Source organism: Orcinus orca, chromosome 14, assembly GCF_937001465.1.
Source record: "Orcinus orca chromosome 14, mOrcOrc1.1, whole genome shotgun sequence".
In the NCBI taxonomy this organism is placed as follows: Eukaryota; Metazoa; Chordata; class Mammalia; order Artiodactyla; family Delphinidae; genus Orcinus; species Orcinus orca.
Window position 1 is genome coordinate 51,625,036 of NC_064572.1, and position 24,303 is coordinate 51,649,338.

Genomic DNA, 24,303 nt, shown 5'->3' on the forward strand with positions numbered 1-24,303 from the left:
TTAGCATCTTAACTGCAGTTCTCTAATTACTGTTCTTGAGAACTCAGTGTTATAATCCTCGATGCTCTATTTGGCCATTCCTTAACACCAAATAAAACAAAGTAGGTAGAAAATAAATTAAAATTCTGAATTGCAATCCAGAACTATTCACTGGAATCTAAATTTAGCCAAGGACATATATATCAGTCCCCCCCCCAAAAAAGTGCTCACTTTTGCTATTGAATACACAGCCTGTTCTATCTAAGTAAGAAGAAGAAGAAAAGAATGGGGAGGGGGAGGGGAGGAAAGAAAAGAACAGAACCAGCTAGTCAATGTCACATTTATAAGCTTTTTGATTTAAAGTGTACTTGTTTGTAACTAGAAGTATAAATGAAAAAGGATATATAGTCCTAAACATTCTTCTACCCAGATGATGATTTAATTCTCTCAGTACAAATGATATGACACCTAATTTTTCTGCTTTCCAACATGGATATTTTCAGAAGTGCATTTCTTTCAGAATGTAATATATAAAGTGGATAATTCCCCAAAATAAACATGAATAACTTACAGATACTGATAGCAGCAAGTAGGAGTTCTGAATTATTGTTGTTTTAATTAAAACTAAACCAAGCAGAAGTGCTCTGGCTTTGTATAACTGACTCCATTCTAAAAGAGCTTCCGTGACATTTTCCTTCTCCCAGGAAAAAGGCCAAATTCTTATCTTATTTAACCTATGGGAATTCTTTAATTCCACGGCAAAATGTCTAAAACTAAATGAGACTTTTTTTCCCTATAGATCTATTATAGGGTCCAGGAGCCCAAGAGTTTATGTCTAAAAATATATCAGGAGCAATGTATAGGGGACATCATTAGACAACTGCTAAGCAGAGTTATGTTTTAAGGTTCATTTGAGGCTTAAATGGGGTTTACTTAATGTCTTTGAGCAGCACAAAGTAGAGAAGATTCTTCTTCATTTGTAGAAAGCTTGTCTACATGTAAAAAGGATAAAAGAAACTAAAGCATTTTTCCCCCAAAATAAAAAACAGCAGTTCAACCAAAAAAAAAAGTCAGGTTTCTTTGGTTTTTTTTAACAAATGTGAAGTTTCTTCCACTGTTATGTAAATATTTTTCATTATTTAAGCTATCATATCTACATGCCACTACAGGATATATCCATGTTACATTTTCATTTTAAATGGAATTCTTGTGATACAAGATATATTCCTTGATGAATCCCATAGTGAGAGTCAGGAATCTGTTGTAATAAATGCAAAGAAACTAAACAGCTGGGAAGATATGACTATTACAATTGACTTACACTTTAAAAGGTATTTAAGGTATAAGAACATAGTTGGTTGTATTAGCCTATACGATGAAAAAGTAAAATTGCCCTTAAATACTTTATAATTGTATATGCAAAATCCAGAATTCTAGGCTTTTCCCTTCCATTTTTAAAGTCAAAATAAATATTTTAAGCAAGTTTTTCAATGCTGTTCTTGACTGTTTAAATCCTGAGGGACCCTGGTTTTCTATCTCAACCTTTTGAGTGATTCCAATATTTTCTTAAATATCTTTTGCATTGTATTTGGTAAATGCTGGAAATAAATTTTACATAAATAATCAAGGTTTTGTAGTTTCATTTCAACAGACAGATTTTACTATATGTCTTATAGTAAACTTAATTGGCTAAGTTATAATATCACAGATCAGGCACAAGTCTACTTCCTGCTATTAGGCTACCACAAATTTGGAATGGAGTGGAACTGCATATGTTGAGCTCTCCCACTAAATTTCTGGGATGAAGTCTTGATGTTAGATGCTGAAGCACAGAACAATGCAATTTTGAAGGAACTTAATTTATACACTAGAATTCCATAGTCAACTCACAACCTACTTTCAGCAGTCTCTCTTTGTTGTAGCTCTGATGGAAGCAAAGTTCCACCAGTAGCCAGACCCACCTGTGGCATATTGATGCTCTTCAATTTTGCATGCAACCCTCATGACTGAGAATAAATATTATCACACCTTCCTTAATGGAATCTCAGAATCACTTAATAAGACATTCAGTAATTCAGCTTTATCATAATACTGGCCATTAAAAAAAATAAAGCCTTTAGAATTTATTATCCTACACTAAAAACATAATTAGCCTCAAAAGAACTCTGATAATTTCGTCATCCAGCTGCCCATTCCACTGGTGCTACATTTCCTGCAGGAGTCCTAAGTTTGAAATTTTCTTCTGCCATTTCATGTACATGTCTTGAACAGCAAAAACCAAAACCAAAACCAAACAAAACATAGATGAGCTATGTTTTGGGTCATGGAAGCCTCCCCTTGCAGAAAATTGCTAGAAGTAACAAGTAACCCTAAGAATCTAGATATGAAGGTTACTATTACTGGCAAACATACTGGCTTGCTCAAAACTGTTGTTCTTAATCAAGACCGCAAGAAAAATAACTAACTTCCTGGAGCTCTTAATGCACGACAGGCACTGTTCATGTAACCCTACGAGTTGGACATTATTATTATTTCCATTTATATTTGACAAAAGGGAGGCAGAGGATCTCCCACCCAATGAATATCAAAGCCTGGATTCAAATAAAGACCATTTGATGCAGAGCTCAATCCCATACCCCTGCCCTTCATTGCCTTCTGCAGGACTTCCAAGGGTTGCTAATGCCTTGTTCTGGATCCCGAGATATAAAACATTACTTAACATTAACTAGCCTGACTTCGGGGTTGGATATGTGGAAAGAGGAGAAATTTGGAAAATCCTAAAAGAGCAGGAAAAGATTTTTTAAAAGTTCCTTTTCCCCAAACTGTCTCCACTTCAGCCCCATTTCATCTTGATTTAGGGTTACCAACTTGCACCCATTTGCCTGGGACTGTCCTGGTTTTCATATTAAAATTGCTTGGGACTGTCCTAGTTTTTAAACTGAAGTCCTAAGTACCCCTTGGTCCTGGGCAAACCAGGATGGTTGGTCGCCCTATATAATTCAGGATTGCAGAACAGAACCTCTCTATTTTATATTTTCACATTTTGTGTTCAAAGTTACTGACAGAAAAGTAAAACCAAGGAAGATCTGTAATAATAATACCAATTATTTTAAGCACATTACAACCCATTTATGCATTTGTTTGTGTGAATGTGTTTTAGGAAAGCAATCATCCCATTTCATTTACAGTCTTTGGACTGTAAGGGGAGATGAGTCAGACAATAGAATTTTAATTATACTTTGATAAATTAGACAAGGATTCAAGTCTCTCTTTTTGGTTTATCTTTCTTATAAAAATCTAGAATTTAGACAGATTGGCTTCCTATAGATTAAGCACAACAATTCAAGCTCCTGCTAGTTGATTAAGTCCTATAAAATTAGATTATTCTTACTACTGTGTTGGTGGCTAGATTTGGCCACCAGGAATGCATAATTAAATGAATATAAGTAAAAATTCTAATGGTTGAGTTGTTTAGAAGTCATACTACCGAAATGGTAAGTTCTGGATGGAAAAGGAAAAAGAAAACCATAAAGCGTTAATGATGAAAAACTTACTGCAGAGACTTGGAAAGTAATAGTGCATTGTACCATACTTGCTAATGTGCTTAGAGTTTAATACCGAATTAGTGTCATAGTTAATATTACTTGAAATGAATTCTTATATTCCACTGCTTAAGATGATGGTAAGTTATTATTGGACCCCAGCCTAAACTAATGTGCATGGAAATCCATGCACTATCTACCAAGAAGACAATTTCTTTGTACTCTTTACTCAGCTGACCATTTCCAAAGACCAAAAGAAATAAAAGATTTTTAAGAAGAAAAGTATTAAGTTTTCCGTGGTTCTTTCATAAATGGAAACATTTTTAATGCATAAAACGGCATTTAAAATGCTTTCTTCTCAAAATATTTTACTGCATTTTAAGTCCAGTGAATATAGGCATGAGAATGCAACATAATATCTCCTGTATCTGATTAATAAATTAGTTTCTCAATTCCATTTCAGTGATTTTTCTGGCATATTAAATGTACATCATTTCCTAACTCAATGCATCAATATTTCCCACAAAATATTCAAAAATATTTGCAAAAGTAATTTTGCATTTGAAAACATATTTGACAGCATGTGACTCAGAGGAGAATAGCTCTGAGTCAACAATATTTTTATTGTCGCTTTTATTTTAAATAGCATTTAGCAGCTGATATAACTTGGTCATTTTCTTCCCACTTGTTTTTTAATCAAAATTTAAAGTAAAAGTGAAAAACCATACTTTGCTAGCGAACTTATTAAAATTAGTAAGGTGGGAAAGTACTTAAGATGTAAGAAAAACAGTAAAACAGAAGTTTGAGTGAATCGGGGTTTTATCAGTGAATAACTTGAATGAACTGGGCAAGAGAAAAATGGCAAGACCTTTGTTTCGACTGTGAGAATGTCAGAGATTTGGAGGAGAGGGGAAGCTGCAGTCAAAAAGATACAGTAGGGACACATATAGAAATCTTCACTCTCGTGAATTTAACTAGCTTCAAATTAAGGAAACTCTTGATATTTGACTTTTATATAATCATGAGATGGAAATCCAGAAGTCCATCTCTAATGATAGGCAAATGAAGTCGTAGGCTGGTAAAACAAATAGATATCATTCTAGGGCCAAAATTTGGTACCTGATATTAATGAAAGCATTACCCTTGGAACAAGGATGCATACACTATTTGCTATGTATTTGTAACCACATGTAAAATTATCAGTCATTTTGCCCAATGTATATTTCCAGAAAAGAATAATTTCTCCCTTGTCCAGACTAGATTTTTTAAAATTCATTTTTCAAAGCACAGACTGGTAGGTAAGAATACTTTAAATATTAGTTGTTCAAATTTAAACTTAACAAACATGCGAACACCTATACAATAAATAAGTTGCCCAAAACAGCAATATGTAAAGTATCATATGGTTTTAATGCCCCATACAAATAGATAAAAAATAGGGATTTCTACACTTTTGTTGGTATTAAGCAGAAGAATTAGTGTCTGTTTGAGTCATTGCAATATGTAAGAATGTCTTTATTCAAGAATCAGAGTTAAAGGAGTTATTATGAAAAATTCATCTAAGTTTTTCATAGAATATAGTACAGTCAAAATTCTATCTATCTTCCTTAGAAAAGCATCTATGTTAAATACCAATTCTAAGTGGAAAAAATGACAGGGTAACCTTCAAAAATTTAGTTGTGGAAGGTTAAAAGCAATTGCTGCTGTTAGGCACATAGAGAACTTGGTGAAAACTGCTCGTTTCCACTTTGCAGTGTCCACTGGTCAGACCCTCTCTCAGTACCCAGCAAGTAACTCTCAGCTGTCACAGAACTGAAACTCACCTACGGTAGCAGCATTTCCACACATGGCCCATTATTTCAGTTACTTTATGCCCCTCTCACGGGCACTCCCAAAATACAAAGAACTGAAGGACTGACGACAACATCTGCCATGGTTTGACACCCCACCCTTCCTCACCTCCTAAACAAACAAAGCAAAGGTCTTATTCTCTACTAGTAATGGATATCACAGAATTTTGAGCTGGAATGTACCAGAGAGATTATGTAATTCAACCTCCTCATTTCAAATTTCAGGCAAGTTAAAGGCCAAGGAAGTTAAATGACTCACCCAAGGCAGAGTTTAAAACCCAAGTCTCCTAATTCTCAGCATAGTGTTCTGAAAGTTATAATATGCATTCACTGGCCAATTTATTTATACTGTACACAGAAGCCTGATTCAATTCACATGAAAATCCTCTTATCTCTTAAAAATTAATAGTTGTTAAAGTCAATTCAGAACACTTTAATTTGCTGCAGAGAACAAAATATAATAAAATGTCTTTGAAATGTCTAATTAGTTCTAGTATGCTTCTCGATATACTCAAACCATATGGAACTTTTGTTGCTACTTTGGGGATCTACATTACATGAAGGAGAGAGAGAGAGAGAGAGAGAGAGAGTGTGTGTGTGTTCACACGTGCCTCACAGGTATGAAATATAAACCACACCACCACACTCTCCAAATCAACCCTCGTTTATGTCAAAGTAAAGGTAGATACGTGAGGTGGATGCATTTTTTGCATCCACCTTATTTAACAAAGATCTATATGGGGAAATAGAGTAAACCATCTCTCTTTTTCTCTTTCCAGACACACAACTCAGGTGTCCTCACATTACGGGGTTTTAAAAGTCCTTAAAATACGAAAGACATCATTACCAAGAAAGAGAAAATTTGTCTGCAATTCATAGAAATTAAAAGGTAACACCTAAACTGTGAACTCTCTGAATTCAAACAGTGACACTTGTTTGAGTTCCTCAAATCATATAATTGGTCTGAGACCATTTGACATTTTTAATGATCAATGACATTTTGACCATTTAACTTTAGAATATGCCAAAATGTGATTTTATTCATTTAGTATGTTCTACTGGAGTACCCTACAAAACTTTTGCAAAGGAAAAAAAACAAAGACAGTAAAGATGTATTTTAAAATGCATTGAAATACATAGCACTTAAAATTTGTATTACATTAATATTTTCAAATAAAATAATTTTGTACTTTAATATTCTAAGTATATGATATTTTAATCACTAATCTATCTATAAGCAAATTATTAACACATTATATAATTTTCATATTCTGGAATGAGGGAATAGCCAATTGTGAGAAATTGGAATAATTGATGAAGAAAACACAAATAACCAAGAAAAAGCATATGGTAACAGCTGGTAAAAAAGCTCAACTCAGTGGTCAATGGACAGCTTTGTTAGCAACCCAGTAACTCTAACTGAGAGCCCTCACCCATCAGAACATACACTACAACCCAGTATTTCCTCAAAATATGAACTAAAAGAATACTAGTTCCTTCAAATGGTTATTAGTATAACCAAAAAGGGTTCCATGGCCAAAAATGTTTGGGAGACACTGAAAAAATTCAATAAAACAGATTTCTCTCTATTATTTTTTCAGAATTTTAAATTTTCCCATGTGTACCGTTAATCTCCAAAATAAATATATAGGAAATATATACAGTTGATTTAAACAACTAGACTTTCTCTGTTCTAATACTTTAAGTGATGAACCTGAATGTATATGGTATTTAATGTTTAAAGATAAATTAGACAATTTATTAAAAGCTACAAGCACCTTCCCCATTCGTGGAATTCCTTATCAGTATTTACATATACAGCAGTATCAGGGACATGAATATACAGTTCTGGAACCACCAACAGTACTGCCAACCACCAGTATCTCCCCTTTAAAACCACAATTTACCCAGCCTGTCACCACAGCCAATGACATGACAGAAAACCACGAGCATATGACAAATTTGGGGCTTACAGGAACGACTGACATTGCCATTTGACCCACAGTCACATTTCCTCTCTTAAAAATTAGGCTGGGTCATAGGATTATTGCTCAGGTTGGAAAATATTCAAGGGAAAATTGCAATGGGACTGCAATCAGGAGAGCAATTGATTAATAATGAATTACGTAAGTGTTAAACTAACCTTTTCGTTATCATAAATCTCCAGGCACCGAGCAATTTCATTTTAACATTTTAGAACTTTTCCACTGTTCATTCTCTTCCTGCCTGGAAAATCCTTCTCCTATCCCCTTTCACTACCCCAAAATCCCAATCCCGCTGCTTCCCGATCACCACATTCCATCTCTTGAGTCAGTAACTCAACTAACTCAATCTTCTGTTCTTTTCTCAAATATCACTTCTTCTGATAACCCTTCTGAATCATCTCTATAATATTTCCCTTATAATAGCACTTTCATCATTTCTAATTATATATTATTTGCAAGGATATTTGTTAAATAGCTACCTTATCCATTAGACTGTAAACTCCAAGAAAGCAAGGAACTCTATTTTGTCCACCAACACTCAGAACAAGGAGGCCCTTCCTACATGTTTGTCAACTGCATTGAATGGACAAAGGTAGGACTAAATGAATGAATTCAGCAAATATTTATTTAGTATTTACAACACACCACCATCAATAAACAGAAAAATTGTCCCTCTCTCCACCAAGAGATCCAACCAACAAGCTGAACTAAGTATCCTTTGATGCAATGCGAAGATGGGCTTCAGAGTTTGCACCCCTCACTAGGGTGTCATTCAGAAATGCACGTATCATAAGCCTCAGAAACTTCAGTATAATTACCCTGGAGGAGCAGCTGTCCTAAATCTGAAGTCTCAATCAGGAATTCTGCAAGTCAAGTGTTTGTCTGGGTTCTAAATAGCACTGATTTTCTACGCTCTTCCTGCAAAGATTTGTGATATCCGTTGCCCTTGGACAGGGAAGTTCAAATTTGGTTCTAACCACTTAAAATAATCAACTTAGGTAAAACCTTTGAAACTAAAATATTATGACCAAAATTAGCCTGGAATATGTGTGTGTGTGCACATACACAGGTGTGTATAGATGTGTATGTGATATATGGGGTGTGTGTGTGTGTATATATATATATAAAACCAATATTAATGTAGTAAGTGCAGCTTAAAAGTGAAAACAGGTAATCAATTTCTCTATAACACGGTAGCAAAAGGCGACATGAAAAATATGATATGGTGATTCTTCCGAAAGTTGATACTTTGGCTGTCTATAATTCTGCATGTTCTGTGTGGAATAAATCAAATCAATCAGAGGCTTAGTTTAAATATGTGTTTTCCTTCTGCAGGAAAAAATAAAAACATTTACATCACTCTTTTAACCACGTATTTGCCTGATTAAGACCCGTAACTGTGCTTTCTACCTCCACCTTGAAATATTTCTAGGAAATGATATTTTTTGATACCCAAACACCTTTTCAAATTACACCTCACAAGCAACTCTCTTAATGCACTTTTAAATTGCTGTAATCTCAGAGTCTTGCTTACTTGAGGCTTATAATATATTGTCTTCAAGGTTCAGTGTTCTTTCATATAACACTGGCAGCATCTATAGCATCAGCAATTCTGTAATTTTTTTCTTGTGTTTCTTCACAAATTCTAGCTACTCCTTCAAAAAGCTGACTGCTTTATTTGGATTTGGCCTGTTTTTACTAGTCCTTCTTAATACCTACATCTTTCTAGAAAACTCAGTTGATATTATTTTGAAAGCAGATGCTTCCAGTTAAAGTACTTGTAATCACCCTATGCAGTGATTATTAACCAAGACTTACGTTCTGTCTGATCACCTCATTTACAATGGCTTTGGAAGTTCAGATTGAAATGAAGTTCAAAAAGCAAATTTATCTCTAATAATACTTTTAATTCAATAACTTAATTCTTAAAGTGATATACTCACCTCCCTCGCCTCTCTCTTGTTCTTTCTTTTGCTCTTTCTATAGAATATCAGGAGAGGCCCTTCAAACAAAAGCATAAGCTGAATACCACAATTAACTAGCCAAGCGCTGAAGTGCTAACCTTTGGGTGTTAGCAATAATCTAAATGTTAAATTGCTTTCCAATTGAACCAAAAGACAGGAGTATAGAGTTTGTTAATGCAAAAAAAAAGGAATATTGCTCTGGTAGATGTTTCCTGTAAGTTCAAAAAATCAGCAGGAAGGTTTCCTAAGTTCTTCAAATTTATTTCACTGGAATATAGGTTTTGTGATAAAGCTAATTTTTGTCAAAGTTACAGAAACCTAAGCCCAAACTTTTCCTATGAAAAAACAAAAGGAGACCCCTAGCTATGGAAGAGAGTCTAACCTGGAGATACGGATTTCAAAGCTTTGCACACATATTCCCCACAAATCTATATAAATGAAGCTTTGCGTTGCAATAGTATAATGCTGCTTCAGGGTTGAAATGGAAATCTAAGTTTCTGATTTGCAACTGTCTGAAACTTCTGGATCTTCAATAAAAGCTGTGTTAATAACTGTTTGAATGTAAGAACTCTTTTGACATTGCATCATTTATTTCTAGTGGGTCTTATTTATATTTTTTTCTTAAGAAATAGGAGTCTCGTGGTGTTGCAGTTATCAATAGACATAATCCTTTAGGAAGTATTTCCCAAGAGGAAAAAATATCTGTAATTAACAGTAATTAAGCTCTATAAAAGAAAAATATCTTATTGAGATATGTATGCCTTACCTCTCTATATATAAAAAAGCATTCTTTATTCAAATAAATATAATATTTTTTAGAAAATGGTTTCTAATTGAGATTTAAATTTGTCACTTTCTAAAAGTGCAAGGTTAAGAAAAGTATTACATGAAAGTGAAATTTATACTTCTACTTTACATGGATTATTTTATTTTAAACACGCTTCCATAAATAGTGTACAGCTTCAGCGAACAGTACATTCTTCAAATTTTTCTCTCAGCTATTAAACACTAATTTCTAAGGGCTAAAATACAGAACTAAAGGTACAATTGCACCCTCTACTGTTCACATTTTCTATTCCATATGAGCAGAGCACTGTATATGTTTAACATATTCATTATAAAAGTAAATCATATTGTCACGTAAATCACATTGGCTTCCTTTGACATTAATTAGCAGACCCTCAAATTAGCTCTATTTGTTAGAATTTCTTTACTAATACAAATGGAAACTTGACATTTATACAGTTACTGGAACTAAACTAATTTAGAAAATAATGACTCTTAGCAAGACACTTGAAATGTGAAGTATTCATTAACTTCCTGACAATAAATTGATCACCTTTTAACATTAGTCTTAACAAGGAAAAATATCGTCATAAGAGCCAACAATTGGCACACTCTTAACAGTATATAAAGTGTACCCAATTTTTTTCAAGTTAGAATTCAAATAAATATTAATGTTTCTCTAAAAGTGCACATTGACATTCTAAAATATTAGTTTTGAGATCCTCCTATCAAAATTATCAAAATTTAAAATACTACCATGAATCAAAATTAATAGCCTATTTGTTCTTTTCTTTTAAACCTTTCATGTTTCAATTAGATACTAGTTGTCTGATATTTATTAAAAGCTTTTATCAACTCTTCTTCCAGTGATAAAGAATTAGCTTGTTGCTGACCAACCCTCCCACCAAGAATAACTAGAAAAGCTGGGCAAAAAAAAAGAAAATGTTTAAGGCACTGGAAAATTTCCAAGCAGTAAGGAATTGAAGGGCTAATATCTCAGAGAAAAAAAGTGCTCAAGCCAACATTCATTGGTAAATTGGTAAATTTCGAGGCATTTACCAATTGCAAAACACTCCTAAGAAGATAAATAATAGTACAGATGAGAAGCTGAGGCTAAGAAGTCCAACAAAGGTTCTAAAAGTCTCATGGAGCTGAAGGGACAAAAACTGGAGTCCAAGCCCAACCATTTCAAAACCATAAGGCTAAATCTTAACTGACTCATCAAGATGGAAACTCATCTTCAAATCTTCTCAATCCATAACTGGACTAAGGTGACATGCCCCTCATCAGCCTGGCTGTCAAGAGCAAAAGTAAATCATCACTGGAGGAAGATCACATCACCCAGAACCTCAAATTATCTCTATGATTTTTTTTTTTTTTTTTTTTGCGGTACACGGGCCTCTCACTCTTGTGGCCTCTCCCGTTGCGGAGCACAGGCTCCAGACGCGCAGTCTCAGCGGCCATGGCTCACGGGCCCAGCCGCTCCGCGGCATGTGGGATCTTCCCTGAACAGGGCACGAACCCGTGTCCCCTGCATCAGCAGGCGGACTCTCAACCACTGCACCACCAGGGAAGCCCTATCTCTATGATTTTTCATGTACAATATCCAGAATTCAATCAAAAACAGCTTGGTATACAGAGACAATACCACATAACCTAAAGCTATGAAAAAAACAAAAGCAGACTGATGGGAGATCCTGGTGTTGGAATTATCTGATATGGACTTTGAAATAATTGTGATAAATATGCCTTAGAAATATGACGGAAATGTTGGTAACTTTAACAGAAAACTGAAAACTATGAAAGAAATTTTAGAACTGAAAAAAAGAGTAACTAAATTTTCATAATTCTGCACCAACATTTAACAACAGGAGTCAGAATTAGTAAATAAGAAGAAAAGTCCAAAGAAAATAGCTAGATTAAATAGAGAAAATGAATAAAATACAGAAAAAAATGATATGAGATGCAGGGGCATAGGGAAAAGGTCTAATCTATATATAATAAGAGTCCCAAAAAGAGAGGAAAGAGAGAATAGGGCAGAAGCAATATTTGAAGAAATAATGGCTATGAATTTTCCAAAACTGATTAAAGCTATATCAAGCCATGATGTTAAGAGGCACAGTAAACCACCAGCATAATAAACACAAAGAGACACACAAACACACACACCTCTAGATATATCATTGTAAAACTACTTATAATCATAATAAAATAATAAAGAGAAAACTCTTAAGAGCAGACAGAGAAAAATACTCATCCCATGCAAAGGAACAACAATAAGATTACAGTTGATTTTTCCATTGAAACAATGAAAGCCTCAGGGCAATGGAATGGTAGTCACCAGGGGTTAGAAGAAAACAAAACTGCCAACCTAGAATTTTATACTTGACAAAACTATCTTTTGAAAATAAAAGCAACTAAATACATTTTCAGAGAAACAAAAACCAGAGAATTTGTCACCAACACATTCACACTAAAGATGACACTAAAAAACATTCTTCAGGAAGAAAGAAAATCAGATGAAATTAGATGAAAGCATGAAGATAGAAGGAAAAAATAAGTATAAGAATAAATATGTTAAATCTATATGAATGATTACTGTACAAAACAATAATAACATCTGACAACAATAATATGAGAGATAGAAGGAGACCCATAGAGTTAACAGTGTTGTTAGGTCATTGTACTGCCTGAGAAGTAATAAAAGCATTAATTTAACTTTAATTTTGCTAGTTCAAGGATGCATTGCATGTTGTAATTTATAGAGTAACTACTAAAAGAAATAAAATGCATAAATGAAATACTGATGAATAGAAAACAGAATAAAAATAATTTATTAATTCAAGTATAGGCAAAAAAGAGAGAAAAACTTAAATAGAAAAGGAGACACAGTAGAACACAAATAGATTTAAGTTAAAATGTACCAGTTACTAAACTAATGTAAACATTAAATACTCCAAATACGAGACAGACTGTTTGCATGAACTTAAAAATAAAACAAGTATATACATTACAAGAAACAATTTTTATATAGGAAAACAGAATGGTTTAGAGTAAAAAAGGTGTACAAACTAAACACAAACTGAAAAAAAAGCTGATGTAGCCCTATTAATACCAAAGAAAATTTTAAGAAAATAAGTATTACTAGAGATAAAGAGGAACATGTCACAATAATAAAAGGATTGATTCATCATGAAGGAACTATAATTCTAAATTTATATGCACTTAATAACAGCCTCAAAACATGTGAAGTAAAAATTCCTAGTGCTAAGAGGAGATATACACAAATTCCCAATCCTATTAGATGATTTCAACTTATTGCTCTCAATAACTGATAGAAAAGGAGATAGAAAATTAATCAGGATATAGATGATTTGAACAATATATTTAAAGAAAATTAATCAGGATATAGATGATTTGAACAACATATTTAACAAACTTAATTGCAATACGTAGAACACTCACTCCAAAATTACAGAACACATTATTTTCTAGTGCATAAGCAATTTTTATTAAAATTGACCATATTCCAGGCCATAAAACAAGTTTCAACAAACTTCAAAGGATTGAAATCATGTACTCTTATTGTAGTGGAATTCAGGTAGAAATCAATAACAATAATTGTCTCAGATACAGAAAAGGATTTGATAAAATTCAGTATCCATTTATGATTTTTAAATAATCTTGAAAAGTTTGACAAAGAAGGGTACTTATCTGATGGAGGATATCTACCAAAAAAATCTACAAGAAACTTCATCATATACTGGTGAAATATTGAAAGAGTTCCCCCTCACATCACAAAAAGAAATGATGCCCATTATCAGTCCTCTTATTCAACATTATAAACGAGGTCCTGGCCACTGAAATAAGGTAAGAAAGAGCAATAAAATGCATAAAGATTAGGAAAGAATATTACATACTCAAGTACGCAGAATTCCAGACAAATAGAATAAGTGACTTTAGCAAGGTCAGTGTATAAAAAGTTAATGTTAGGGCTTCCCTGGTGGCACAGTGGTTGAGGGTCCTCCTGCCAATGCAGGGGACGCGGGTCCGTGCCCCGGTCCAGGAGGGTCCCACTTGCCGCGGAGCGGCTGGGCCCGTGAGCCATGGCCGCTGGGCCTGTGCTCTGCAACGGGAGAGGCCGCAACGGTGAGAGGCCCGCGTACCACCCAAAAAAAAAAAAAAAAAAAGTTAAAAATTAATAATATTTTTCTATACCAGCAATAAGCAAAGAAACATTTTTTCAAAATGATACCATTTTTAATATCTGCAAAATACAACATATATCTAGGAATGCAATTAATGAGATATTTAAATGATTTCTACACACAACAGTTCAACAAATTATTGAGAGAAAATTAAAGAAGGAATAAATAAATGGAAAGTTATGCCATGTTCCTAAATTAGAAGACTCAAAATTGTAAAAGTGTCAATTCTCTCTAGGTGGATTCAAAGTTTCAGTTCAATCTCAAAATTTTAACTTTTTCTGTGGAAACTCCCAAATTTATAAGGAATTACATAACAATAAGAACAGCTAAGAGTATTGAAAAAGAACAAATTTGGAGGACATACACTACTGCATATCAAGAGTTACTATAAAGCCACATAATTGAGAGTGTGGTAGTGGTGTAGAGATAAACAAATGGTTCAACAGACTAGGATATAGAGTCCTGAAATAAACCTACATATTTTTGCCATTTGATTTACAACAAATGTGTCATTACACAAATGATAGTCTTTTCAATAAACAGAGCTGTATTAATCAACTATCCATATGAAAAAAATGAATCTTGTACCCTCCCTGATACCATACACAGTAATTCAATTCCAGGTGATGTGTAGATCTAAATGTGAAAGATAAAATACAAAGCTTCTAAAAGATAACACAGAAAAGCACATTCATCAACTTAGACTAGGAGAGGATGTCTTAAGATGCAAAAAGCGCTTACCACAAGGAAAAAATTTCATGAAATGAACCATATTAAAACTAGGGAATTCTTTTGACCAAAAGACACCATTAAGGTGGATACATGTCATTATACATGTGTCAAAACCCACAGAATGCACAACACCAGGAATGAACTCTAATGTAAATTATGGACTTTGGGTGATAATGATGTGTCAGTGTAGGCTCAACAGTTGTAACAAATGCACTACTCTGGTGCAGGATTTTGATAGTAGGGGAGGCTGTGTAAATGTGAGGGCAAGGGGTGTATAGGAAATCTCTGTACCTTCCACTCAATTTTGCTGTGAACCTAAAAGTGCTCTAAAAAATAAATTTTATTTTAAAAATAAGACACTATTGAGAAGCAAGAAGAACTACAATCCTGAAGCCTGTGGAACAAAAACCACATTCACAGAAAGATAGACAAGATGAAAAGGCAGAGGGCTATGTACCAGATGAAGGAACAAGATAAAACCCCAGAAAAACAACTAAATGAAGTAGAGATAGGCAACCTTCCAGAAAAAGAATTCAGAATAATGATAGTGAAGATGATACAGGACCTCGGAAAAAGAATGGAGGCAAAGATCGAGAAGATGCAAGAAATGTTTAACAAAGACCTAGAAGAATTAAAGAACAAACAGACATGAACAATACAATAACTGAAATGAAAACTACACTAGAAGGAATCAATAGCAGAATAACTGAGGCAGAAGAACGGATAAGTGACTTGGAAGACAGAATGGCGGAATTCACTGCTGCAGAACAGAATAGAGAAAAAGGAATGAAAAGAAATGAGGACAGCCTACGAGACCTCTGGGAAAACATTAAATGCAACAACATTCGCATTATACGCATCCCAGAAGGAGAAGAGAGAGAGAAAGGACCAGAGAAAAGATTTCAAGAGATTATAGTCAAAAACTTCCCTAACATGGGAAAGGAAATAGCCACCCAAGTCCAGGAAGCGCAGCGACTCCCATACAGGATAAACCCAAGGAGAAACACACCAAGACACATAGTAATCAAATTGGCAAAAAATTAAAGACAAAGAAAAATTATTGAAAGCAGCAAGGGAAAAACGACAAATAACTTACAAGAAACTCCCATAACGTTAACAGCTGATTTCTCAGCAGAAATTCTACAAGCCAGAAGGGAGTGGCATGATATACTTAAAGTGATGAAAGGGAAGAACCTACAACCAAGATTACTCTACCACACAAGGATCTCATTCAGATTCGATGGAGAAATCAAAAGCTTTACAGACAAGCAAAAGCTAAGAGAATTCAGCACCACCAAACCAGCTCTACAACAAATACTAAAGGCACTTCTCTAACAAGAGAAGAAAAGGACCTACAAAAACAAACCCAAAACAATTAAGAAAATGGTCATAGGAACATACATATTGATAATTACCTTAAACGTGAATGGATTAAATGCTCCAACCAAAAGACACAGGCTTGCTGAATAGATACAAAAACAAGACCCATATATATGCTGTCAACAAGAGACCCACTTCAGACCTAGGGACACATACAGACTGAAAGTGAGGGGATGGAAAAAGATATTCCATGCAAATGGAAATCAAAAGAAAGTTGGAGTAGCAATACTCATATCAGGTAAAATACACTTTAAAATAAAGAACGTTATAAGAGACAAGGAAGAACACTACATAATGATCAAGGGATCAATCCAAGAAGAAGATATAACAATTATAAATATATATGCACCCAACATAGGAGACCTCAATACATAAGGCAACTGCTAACAGCTATAAAAAAGGAAATTGACAGTAACACAATAAAAAAAAAAAAAAAAATAAGACACTATTAAGAGAGTTAAAAGGCAAACTACAAAATAGGAAAAGATATCTGCAATATATATTTAATCAGCAAAAAGTTTATTCTCAGACTACCTCTGGAATTCCTAAAATTCAGAAGACAGATAATCCCGTAGAGAAATTGGCAAAAAACTTGAAAATTTCAAGTATTTTGACAAAATAGGTTGTCCAAATAGCAAATAAACATATGAAAAATTGCTCAATTTCATTAATTCACAGGGAAATGTAAATTAAATTCAATGAGGTATCACTACATACCTACCCAAAAGGCTAAAATTGAAAAAAAAAATCACAACAAATGTTAGAGAGTTTGTAAAATAATGAAAAGTCTCATGCACTACCACTGAGAGTATAAATTGGTTATAGCCACTAGGGAAAACTGTAGCAATTTCTACCTAAACTGAACATATGGCTATCCCTTTATCTAGAAATGCCAATCTTAGGGATATACCAAGAAAAATAGGTACATGTTATCACCAAATGATGTGCACAAGAATATTTGTGAAAACATTATTTATAATATACCAAAACTGACAACACAAATGTTCAACGTTAGAATATATTTTGCATTTATATAAAAAAATATAGAAGACAATAAAAATAAGTGAGCATTGCTACAAGCAACAACAGAAATAAAACTCATGAGCAATATTCAGCAAAACAGGGAAGACATAAAATGATATACATTGTATAGTTTCTTTTTAAAAAATTCAAAACTGGGCGAAACAAATTTATGGTGAAGATAATGGTTACTTTGGGGGCAGAAATCAGGGGTCATGACCAGGAAATGGTATAAGGAAGGCTTCCGAGGTGCTGGGAAAGTTCTCTTTCTTGATCTGAGTAGTGGTTATACTAGTGGGAGTACAGATAACTCACATAAGTCATTAGTTTATAGTTAAACTTATGACCTATGCACTTTTCTCTGTGTTATAACTTATTAAGAAAGCTAAGACAAAAGACTTATTTAGTTCATGAAGATCAACAGTTGGCAAAGAATTATTGAATATTATTTTAGACACCTACAAAGTTCAAGGAACTGTCTTAGGTGATCAAAGATTCCAAGTCCATTCCACTATCAAATATTTATATTGTACAATCAACTGCTATATTTCGGACAAAAAATGAACATCCTACCCTCAAAAAGACAGATTACAGGATTATCTACGTAAACTGACAAAGGAAGAGCAGAGCAGTGACATGACCCAAGTTATGTCTTTGGAAAATTAATCCAAGGGTGTGGTGTTGAATGCAGATTGAAAAGACGGGTCAAGGATGCTGCTTAGGAAGCTGCTGCGACACTAAAGGTCCATCACGATATGGGCCTGAGGATGGAGAAGAGAAGACACGCCAACAGTAACTGTCGAAAATCTTTCATTCCTTAACATCAGCGTTAATTGCTCCTATAATCTGCAAGTTTCCCCAAGTAATCATTTTTAAACTGTTGTATGTGTGAACTCTAAACAGAGATCAAACACCTGTGTAACCAGGTGCAACTTATTAAGAAAGTTAACTCTTTTTATTGAGAAGCATTTCTGAGCATACTCAATCTTTACAGAGCCAGGGCTCCCTTCTAGAAGGTGCTCTCCCTACAATCTCACTAAACACAAACACCACGCCTACCCCTGGCTGGAGAATAAGTGAATATTATTTAAGAGCTATTGGCACCCTATATACATAAATCCATTCAATCTTTAAAGTGCTTTCATGACAAATACTGCCCCTTCATATCCACACAGGCCTCAGCGCCTAAAGCTCCATGTAATTCCTTTTATTCCTCAATAAACTATTCGAGGCCAGTGAAGTCACAGGTTCTAGTTATCTGATGCATGACTTAGTTCGCTCAGTCTTCCCATCCCATCACTTTTTGAGGAGAGGACTTTTACTTGACCAAGAGTTGGCCTTTATGTGATGCAGAATGAAGAGGAAAGGAACAGGAGACACAGGAGCTTGGGATAATGGTGGAATTTTCACTAAGATATGGGATGGAGTGCAGGGAACAGCAGTTGTAGGTAAACCAAGGGGAAGAAAAAACGGGATAAGTACCTCCTTTGGGATGTTTAAAAAATCCAAAGTTCTTTTAACTAACTTTTTCTTGTTGACCTATTCATTTGACCCTGCACTGGATCAAGTGAATTCTGGTTTTATAAGATTACAGTGAATATAATAACCTAAAGCAATTACAATGATACATGAAAGCAATTTAGATGCTTTCTTAATAGAGAACCTCAGCTGCATTTCAAATCAACCAACGAAAGGAGGTGGCCACTCTGATTTCTCCAACCCCGATTTTGAATGGCAATTTGGGCAGGAACCATAGAAGTAGTTAGAAGGACTCTAAGAAGAGCAAACCAATCCCCAACATTGAGCACTGATGAAGCTTCACATGGATATCGAATGCCACTTCTGAGAGCCTCCTAAATTAGAAAAGGGGACAAACAAAGCATTCCATTCGTGCAGCTCTTGGTAGGTACGTATATTACAGTCTTCAAACCCAGGTTATACTCAGTGATACAAGGGGAAATTGAAGGAAGGAGATCATGAACAATTAATATAAAGAATCATTCTTTATATTATTATAATATCTGACATTTATTGAATGCTTATTATTATACTACCTTATACTTATGAGTATGAGGTACTGTGTTAAATACTCTTCATAGATATCTCAAGCCTCACATATTTGAGTTTGGTATTTGTGTTATTATCCCCATTTTAAAGGTGAAAAAAACTGAGAATGATTAGCACTTGTGACTTGTCAAAAGCTATACGGCTAGTAAATACAAGAGCTCGGCTTTAAACTCGCGAACCCCTGACTCCAGAGCCACAGTTTTTAGCTATGCTATGATGCTCCAGCAATTGTAATAATGATGATAATAACGAAACTTTGTTAATATCTACTCTGTGCACATCTAGATATGGCCCATCACTGAAACCCAGGCTTTGGATATGTTACAGCATCGTCTTATCAGGATGTGACTTCCACAAAAGGTTATAACAACATTCACCATAATGTAGACTGAGCTTCGTTCTTAAAGGTACAAGAGGCCTCCCTCAGAGTTCCGGAGCCAACTTTCTTGGAGGGCACCTACCTCATGACGTGCATCAACTAATGAAGCTAATTATATAACTACATAGCCCCATCCTCTCTACCAACAGTGAATTTGTAGTCTAAGTGTTGAATTTAGAGAAAGTTCAAAAAATTAAATTTTCAGGAACTTGTTTCATACTTTATTCTTCCACAGAAGAAAATGTTTAAATTATCTTTGCTAGCTTTGTGACTCTTCTGACACCTTCTATGTGACTGCATTTTAAAAACAGAATAGGAACACATTTCTCAGAGCTGGACTTCTTCATGGACTGTTTCCCCCCTATGAAATTTTAGTGGAGAAATGAAGGCGTGTATATGTGTGGTTTAGTTCAAGATGAGGCTTAGTTCAGGATGAGAACGCTTCTCAAAACCAGGACTTATGATCAAAAGTTAAAGCTCAAAGGGGCAAGGTAAGATTTTTTTAAAAGAGGAACTTTTAAAAAAATGACTGTTTCATAAATATTCTTCTGCTAAAAAGTGTTTAAACTTGGTTACATCATTTTTACTGTACTTAGCTTTGGAAACTAAGTTGGACCCAACATAAAACAGTACACTAAAGAAGCAGTTATAAATACTTCATTTCACCAAGAGGTTGAGGAGAATCAGCTGCCAATACACAAACCCACAAACCACCAACTTTTCCAAACTTCAGTTCCATGATGTCTCAATATATTGAAACACACAAAGAATTGACATGAACTAGTAAACACCGCGTGCTGTGTGGTCCTCCAGTTACAAAACTTAAACTACTACCTTAGAGTTAAATCTTTTCTATAAATTACTCAGATTTTAAACCAAGATCTTTAACTTTTATTTTTTTAAAAAAGAAATATACTTTTTAATATACCTTGTGAAGAGTAAAATCTAGTCACGAAGATACTAAATGAAAAGAAGGCTCATATATAAACATACTGGCAACTATTGGGAGGGGGATTTACTTCAGAAAGCTAAGGACATGTACTTCTGAAGATGGGAAAGGTCCATGATACCACAGAAATGACGTTCCTAGTAACAAGGACAATTAAAAAGTGCCAGCCACACAGATTCCACATGCCCCCAATTTGCCAGGACAAAGCCACTTTCAAAAAGCCTGGTTTGTAGTCATATTATGTGTCTCCAGTGTTTTTATTTGGAGAGTATATCCCAGCATATACCAACTATTACATGGGCATAATAATTACTGCTTGAAATTAGGAGGTGGGGTGGGGTAGAAATCATTAACATAAAAATAACTACATTTTAATGATTTTAAATACCATCTACTAGTTATTATAAAAAGTTTTTAAAGGCCTGTCAATCTGATGGTCCAAACCTTTTATCTACCCAATTTCAGGCAAAATGGTAAAAGCACTGTGAAAAATTAACTTGTTTGATAATAAATCTCTTCTCACAAGGAAAAAAGCTCTAAATCGAAAATAGAAATATTATTGATTAAGCATTCAATAGAACTGATTTCAGTTTAAAAAATGATCTCTAATAACCATTTATTTTCTATCATTTGGGTTGCCGTTAATTCTTTACACTTAAACACAGCTGTATGTTTACTAAATGGAAACCAACATGGAATACGGAGTAGGGTTATAAGGCTAGGTGAAAATAAAACAAATTGGCACATTTTGCATTCTAAATAAATTTTCTACATTCAGTATTTAATTTGGGAAACTTTCTTCTGAAAGCTTCTGAGTAAAGAAAATGGCAAAAAAGAATTTGTGCACATCTGTTTATGTATTCAGGAAAAGAATATTCAAGCTGGGCATTAGTCCATGGGAAAGCCTGCACAACATAATCCAGCCCACCAAACACACTGTTCGTTTATTAATAAGAAAATTCCAGGTTAGATTCTTGCCAAGAGATGTTTTCTTTTCCAAAAATTATCTCTGGCTATATTTTATATTTGATTTACTTCCCTCGGTACATAAAAGAAATAAAAGAACTATTGTCCAATATTAGTGGTTGGAATCTATCTGAACTCTGGTGAAAGAAATATAAATCTATTCACTGAAACTGTTTTGAGAAATAATATAATTTATAAAATGTGCTGATTGCCTTTTATTTTTATTGTGCTATAAAATCCATAGTGATTTTGTTACAAACCATGTCCAAAACATCCTTCAAATGAGTATAATTCAATAAATCCTATGTCTTATTTTTATTACCAATAATAGGAACTCAAATTTCAGGTATTTATTTTTATTTATTAAGATATTTTCACATCAGCTAAAATGGGTTAATTAGGGTTATTACTTATTTGTGGTGTTATCATCCTAGACTGATTTCTCTTAGGCCTTAGAAATATGCTATTGAAGGTTTATATGTAAAAGCCTTAAAAAGTGCAACTTCGCAATGTGAGTTAATGATACTTACTCTTCATGCAAGATGTCAAGGCGTAATAACAGGTCAATGTATTCTGAGGAATTACAAAAGAAGTAGACTCTTAGTTTATTTAGAATAGAAGGTCTGGACAATGAACCTAAAGCCCCACAAAAAAAAAAACATAAACAGTGTTTTTAAGTAGAGGCCAGTTATAGCTAAACAAGAAAATGCTTATGTGTTAACAGATCTGTTGCAATCACAGGATCAGGTAGGACTTACTTTGAGATGGTAGAAGAGAAAAGATCTGGGGATGAAAACAAATCTGACTGACAAATAGCAAAGTAGGGAATACATTTAAAATGAAGTAATGGAATATTCTTCATTTTAAATAATACTTCATTTTAAATAATAATACTTCATTTTAACATAATGGAATATGTTACGAGTTTGCAATGCTATTAGGAGAGAACACGTAGAAGACTATAAACATTTTTTACCCTTTTGGGATGGAGAATAAATAATTTGTAGAAAAAGTAAGAGCATTTGAGTTGGGGGAACCAAGTGGCAGAGGATCTCCCATGACCTGAATTTAATGACAGGTAAGGAAACTGGAGGTTTCCACATATTTTCATAAATGGAAATGATATGCTTAACTGAGCTCAAATTTTTAAAGACTACAATATGTTACCATGTGTTCAACCTACAATACCCATGCCAGGCATATGGGTATTTCTGAATTTTATTTTAATATAAATAAAGCAAGAATTGTATTATTATAAAAATAAAATGTTAAGCATATTGAAATGGACAATACACAAAAATCTATGCCAATTATCATCAGTAATTATCCTGTTTACTGGGCATAAAACACTGTGAAAGGTGTCACTGATTGGTAAAATGAATAACAGAGAAGATACAGCTTTTTTGTTATTATCAGCAATAGCAGCAACAAAACCAGACACTTATATACAGTGGTTTAGAGTTTGAAAGTTAAATCAAACTAGTAGGTAACCATCTAGAAACTCAGTATTTACATTAAGTAAGACAAAGATATGCAGGAGCCAAGTGTAAATAAATGAGCATCATTCTCAGAGAAGCAAGGGAATGACAAAGGGAGACAAATAGAGGGAATGATTCTCCAGAATTAGTCACTGTTCTAAGCCCAGTGGCTTAGAATTTGGGATTGTCTGTTACCACACCCTAGCCTAGCCTTAGTGACTGATACGCAGGGCGTGATTAACACCATCGCAAACTTGTTACAAAAAAAAAAAGCCACTACATTCTCCCCCATTAGTTTTGACATTTTTTCTCAGTTCAGTCACCCCCTAAAAAGTTGCACACATACTAATAAAGTAAATTAATTATCACTTTTGGCCATGTGTCTAGTGGAAATTATCACTCTCCTTTGGCAAGCACTGATTTAATGGATGCCATGTCTAATTGAATACCCATGTTTTTAGCACCTTGAACAAAATACTAGTAGATCCCAGCTAAAGTAAAAGAAAGGGACGTTTTCCAGAGAAGGAGCCACATGAAGTTCAATACCCTTTGGGACAGTGGGTGTGGTTACATCATTGATTTGAAGTTCAAATCATAGGAACCAAGATTTATTTAAAACACTGAGACACCGAAAAAGAATTAGGGAAAGAAAAGTAGCCTGCAAGATGGAAAACAGTGCTCTAGGGGTGGGATTTGGGGTAGTTTTTTTTATTGTTAGCCTCTTTGTATAACAGACACAAATTTAGAAGGAAGATATAATTCAGCAATTGAACTATGAGTACTAAAATACATACATATGTACAAGGAAGGGAGGGAGCGAGGGAGGGAAGAAAGAAGGGAAAGGGGGGAGGGAGGGAGGCAGGAAGGGAGGGAGGGAGGGAAGATGGCTGTCACGGAGGACTGAAATCTGGTGGTGCAACATCTCCCATATTTTTGGGGAAAAGATAACAGATATGGTTTTATGTGAAATCTGTCAACTTTAGTATGTTATTCAATTTTTTTTTAAGTCAGGACCAAA

General features: G+C 34.3%; 1 protein-coding gene across 1 annotated transcript in view; it reads right to left on the reverse strand.

The window, feature by feature from the left end:
- The window catches only part of PRKG1 (protein kinase cGMP-dependent 1), a 1,186,942-nt gene that overhangs the window by 1,113,006 nt on the left and 49,633 nt on the right, over window positions 1-24,303 (reverse strand). The gene's annotated exons all lie outside the window — the stretch shown is intronic.